We start from the raw sequence: 6,062 nt of genomic DNA on the forward strand, positions 1-6,062 counted from the left end.
CTTTCACATGAATAATGTATGCCATTATGACATAATCGTTTAAATCTGTCAAAAACTTGATCCATCAAATAATAAGTTTTTTGACCGAAAGCACATATTTCATATTAAAATATCGTAATCTCGCAATTATTATAAATTCCACGATTGAACGATTAAATTTATATACTATTATTTGTTTATCGCTGAATTACGCGACAGCAAACATAAAACGTTTTCGCAAAAGTCTTCAAGAAAATCTACAGGATTACACTCTATTCAGAGTATTATATTACATACTTTATTGTTAGACACGATAATAATCTTGTTGCATCGCGCTTGCTATATTCATCGAATGATCGTATATGTACTTATTTATCGTCTGTCGGGGGTTTTAGCCATCATCGCCAATCGTATCTGTCTTGACGATAGGAGATACGCTGGCTCTAACAACCGTTAATTAAAATCGATTCCTGCCCCCCATTCACGCCGATAAATAGCCGTTTAACGCAATTACATACATTATTGCGACGAGATTGTAATCGGAGGTCGTGGGCGAAATTTTAGGCAGACCGAGCGAGGCGGCCGGGGAAATGCCATCTGGATTAATGTTAATGGTAATCGTAATATCATGTTAAAGGTGAGTCAGTGAAAGCTAATCATCGGTCTCCCGTCTATTGCATAACGCGAGAACGAGCGAGCGAGCGCATCTCTCGAGACTCCACGATTTATCCGCGAGATGGAAATAACGGGGTATAGAATTTAGTGACTCTTTCTATGACTTGATAGAGTCTGCAAATGTGAGACAGATAGGTCATAAAGTTATAAGATTCAGAAGCGTGGACGCAGAGAGTCTTGAGACTAAAAGCTCGTTAAATTTTATTTCTCGCACGAAACGATCGCGCGATAATCATTGACAATTAGTTCTCGCGATTGCACGACCGATACACGTCGGGCACGTCCTGCATTTACAATATAAACGACCATCGGAACGTAAATTGCATTTGCAAATCAAACAGAGCAGTTAATCGAAAGGTCAATCGTTTCATTTTTCGATATTAATTGACGCTAATTGCAACACATACGATTGAAACTATATTGCTGGTATTTCTGGGGATCACTGGCTATAAATGAGCCATAAATTTGGCAATCCCGTTGTGATTTACAAAGCCGATATCGAATTACGTGATATCGCGCGTGTAAATTGGCGCGCGTCGCGCAAGTCATGTAAACTTAAAGGTCATTTGAACTATTTAATGATGGATTCGCGCGACGCAAAAGTGAAGTATTGTTGAAAATTATAATCGACAGTTGATAGTTAGTTATTACTAGCTGACAGTTATTAATGACGATAGTTAGTTATCGCGACTAAATAGTCGGGTTTCGCGCTTCGTGCGTTCTCGTGACATGACCAAGGTGCATCGCTCATACGTGTGAAATTTTCAATCTGTCAATTATTTTTTAGACAAAACATAAAAATCGAATAATTATACAATTTATATTTGGATAACTTGAAAAGTATGTATTTTTAAATGGCTTTAATATTACAATATTTCTAAAATGTTGTCGTTAAACGAAATTTGTAACAATAACGAATAACGAGTTAAAGGTTACGCACGTACGTGCAAACTATTACACGTGCTCCTCTCTAAATATTGAGGTCGAAAGATCGTCGCTTTCCATGTTGCAATTCTTAGATGTCCTGCATAAGTTCCAGAACGATGAATATATATTTAGATAGATAGATGAATTTCAATTATAACACACATATTATATAATATCATACAGCTACATTGGCACATCATTATGTAACCTGTTGAACATTCCAAGAATAAATTTGTCGTTGTCATCGATTAATTATGAAAATCTCCAAAAAGAGGTCGATTCGACAAATCTGTATTTAAGAAATATAATATACATATAAATATATCTATCTATTAATTAACTGACGAGAAATGCCTTTTAATCTTTTTTCGCAAGTTTGCATATATCATGGTTTTGATATTCGATCATTTTAAAATATTTACAATTAAACTTGCTGATTTATCATGCTGTAAACGAGCAATCTGAAAAAAATGGCGTAATACAAGTTAGTATTTCCATTGTTGTCGCAACGGCAGAATCGCGTGCGTGTGTGTCAAGTCGCGAGGAAGAGAGAGAGAGAGAGAGAGAAAGAGAGAGAGACGTAAAGAAAGACGCTCGCTCGCTAACGAGATTGTCGGACCCGACGACCGAAAGACCGACCGCGGGAAGAAGTGGACCGGGCCTCCGTAATCGGTAAGATCAGCAGAAGCGTTTTGGCGCGCGAGTCTCGCATCAGCGATATCGGTCAAGGAATTGGGCGCTTCTGGACCGGATGTACCCTGTCGCAAAGATCGCGATCACGCTACATCGTTTTGTCGCCGATCGTCTCGAGTCATCGCTTTTGCGCAAAACTCAACGCAATATATGCCGCTATTGTTCTGACAATACCGTTGCCGTCTTCTCGCTCTGTGTTGGAAAAATAGAAAAACTTGAACCGGGATTTACTAATATGCGATATAAGTTAAACGTAGAATTATACATTAATAAAAAAACAATTATATGGTATTTAATGATAGAATATTTTTCCATCTATCTATTTCGATTCGTAATACATTTAAATTTTTTCTCTGATTTCTTTTACTCGTTAGCCATGAAAATATTGTGAACACTGCAATATTCCGTATATGCAATACTTGGTACGTTTTTACAATTGCTCTTGTACTTCCGTGATAATCAACGGTAATATCAGCGTTCTTCTAGAGAAGGTTTGTTTGATATTCCTAACAACTAAAAAATTAGAGATAAATGATTATGCATATAGATAGGTAACCTAACAATAAAATTAAAAGCAGAAATATGTTATTAAAAATATAATTGAATAAATTTTAAACTAACTAAAAATATAAAACAAAAAATGAACAACAGATTATATACGCATGCATAGAACATTTTAAATGCGATTGTACATTAATAAAAATCTAAATATAGATACGCGGAAATAAAAAGCAGAGAATTAATAGGAAATTGCGAGGAAAGATTAAAATGTCCATTTCAACCGCGATCATGGGATGTTCGTGGTAGATGGATCTCGGTGATGACAGTTAAACACGAGTCTCCCGACATGAATTCCTTTCGCCGCTCGTCATCTATAACGAAAAGAAAGGAGGCGCTTCGAATGCCAGCGACAACAAACGTTTGTAATTCGTTCGCGCGATTGATCCGGGTAGCCGCTAAAGAAACAATCCCTAATAAGCACCTCGTCATCTGCCAACGATCGTAACCTCATGCTCGCAATCACGTCATGACATCATCGATGTAATGTATCGCGCACTACGACAAATCAGTGCGAAACGAGAAGCGCGGCTTCACCCTTCGTGCTGATTATCGGGGACCTTGAAGCTTTCATCGCAATGACAGACGGAATAAGAAGGAGGCGCACGAGAAGAGGTTTAATTGTGCTTAACACAATGAGACAAGATCGATGAAAGAAAGACGAAGACTTATAGCAAAAGATATTTAATAATATACGATTATCGCGATTGCTGTAATAAACGTTTCTAGGAAATACAAAAGATTCACATTATTTGATGAGAGATTGCGATTATTTGTCGTTGTCGCATCGTATAATGTTTAAGAAATTCGGCATTAAAAGTAAAAAAGAGATAATAAGAAAGGGTTGAGATGTTAATGTTGTTTAAAATCACGGAAATTGTACGATAATTCTGTACACCGTACCGGGAATATTAAGAAAAACTCGCAAATCAAAATCACACGTTATATCCCACGTGGTTACGACGTGTCAAAGATGCGGTAATAAAAATGAAGAAGGAACGTGAGAGATCTAACGGAAAATTAAGAAATTTAAATGCTAATACAATATCGTCATTTCAAATTTCAAAACTTCCGTGCCTTAAAACTTAATTGTGCCTCGTGAAATTAATGAAATCCCAAAAAGAGAAAGTTTTTCACAGTCCATCAAGGGGAAGAAAGTACTCGTCGATCGACTGACCTTTAAGTAGAACAAACTCGTTTTTCTCGTTCTCATAAATTTGAAACTCGCTCGGAAGATGCGAATTGTGAAGCGCACGACGCGGCGCAAGTAGATCACGACGGAATCGGAATCGGATTTCGCCCAAGGTGCACCCCCGGCTCCCGGCTCCCGGCTCCTGGGCGCGAGATCGTTCGGAATCGGCTCGATCGTTTTGACGAGGAGAGAAAGATCCCTTCCCCTCTGCCTCTCGATCACGAGGCTGCCTCCCATCCAGGACGGCTCCAGATCTGAGGCCTGCTCGCCTCGGGATGTACGAGACTCACTTGAACCCGGGATCTGACCTTTCTGGTTTTATTAGCCACGTCGGCTTAGGTATGCCTCGTCATCTCGGCGAGGCTCTCAGTGTTTCACAAAGCACGCGCGCGCTCGCGATGGAAGAGGCGCATACCTTCGGGGTCCTCCCAGCATCCTCCACCCGAGAATTATGCAAACCGATCCGCGCCTTGCGGTTCTCCGTCCGCTGCTGAAATTGTTCGCCGCTACATCGCCGTCGCCTCGAGACGCATTGATACGCACGCTGACGCGATTATTCCTCGCCTATTACTATCGCTCTATCGTCATCTACTAAACAAGGCGGATATTTCATCTCATTTTGAAATTTCGACCGATCTTTTCTGGAGATTTTGAAAGAGAGTGAGAGGCAAGGCCTTTTGCTGTTTCTTGAAATTACAGACGCGGAAAATACGGATGAAACCGTGATTTTATTTACAATACGTGGTCTGAACAGTATAGATACTTTAGGGCTTGCTTCAAATTTTCTCACTCAATATCTTATGTATGGTTTATAATTATCTACTATTATTATAATTTTAAGGTTTGATACAATAATAGCATAAAGCTCAAAAACTTAATATTTGTGCTTAATATTTCAGCTAATAAATATTTCAATATTTTAAATTTTTACATTATTATCCTAAAATATTATTTTTTTATTTACGCTCTTTTCGCAACCTCTATTCATTAACTTTTATTCCAAAACAGCGTAAATAAATTTTATCGACAATCGCTGTAATTCTTCTTTTAAGATATGCTTTTTCTTCAGTTTACGTTCACGTAAAACTTTTAAACAAGACGTTCGCATATTTGAAAACGATTTGGGAACATTAACATTGTAAAGGAAACGCAGACAGCACTTGCCGATCATGTCGAAATCTAATTAAATGTCTAGCGAGTTTGTTTGTATAAAAGACAACCTTGGAAAATATCCTACGTTACGGAGGCCGAGGAAACAATTATCAAATGACTCGAGTGATCTAATCGTGTTTAATGACGACCCGTTACGACTCTGACACCGCTACTTCATTCTCAGTAAAGATTAAGAATTAATATACACAATTGCAACGAGTTTATAATATATTCGTTGATGTTAAAAATCGAATGGTACATGAACATAATGTCCTAGGAAAATAAAATTCTACTCGCGTAAAACGAAGACAAATGAAGAGTACGAGAGACTTTAATGCTCGATAAGTCAGTACTCGTGATAACCGCCACTAATATCTCGGTTGTTATTAATCGTCGCCTGCGAGAGCAGCAGAGATATACACAAGTTTATGATTTTATGGATTCGGGATGCTGCGCACATATGCACGTGTTACGTGCACGTATGAGGAAAGAGCGGAGCAAAGTTCGAAAGACTCCTGTCTAGCGCGACGGGTGGCGGGTGACGAGTGTTTAATGAAAATTGCGAATACCACTTAAGGTGCCTTTACATGGCAGCATTAAGCGTCGAGCGTCTGCGCAGAAAAATGCGCAGAATTTAAAAGTACTCGACGACATTTCGCGGATACGCGTTATTTACCACAATGTACGCACGTATATCTCGGTGTGCACTGGTAAAAGAAAACGCTGGTAAACGCCAAGTTAAATGTGCCGTATTAACTTGGGGAAGTAGAATTTGCTTTATGCGCGCGTCACTTTGCAACAACGCTCTCGGGCTCTAATCGTAAGGACTGGGTAGGATTACCGGCTATATAATCCGACTCGGATTCCTGGATTCTCCACCATTCCT

The sequence above is a fragment of the Formica exsecta genome, unplaced genomic scaffold, assembly GCF_003651465.1.
Source record: "Formica exsecta isolate Colony F162 unplaced genomic scaffold, ASM365146v1 scaffold32, whole genome shotgun sequence".
In the NCBI taxonomy this organism is placed as follows: Eukaryota; Metazoa; Arthropoda; class Insecta; order Hymenoptera; family Formicidae; genus Formica; species Formica exsecta.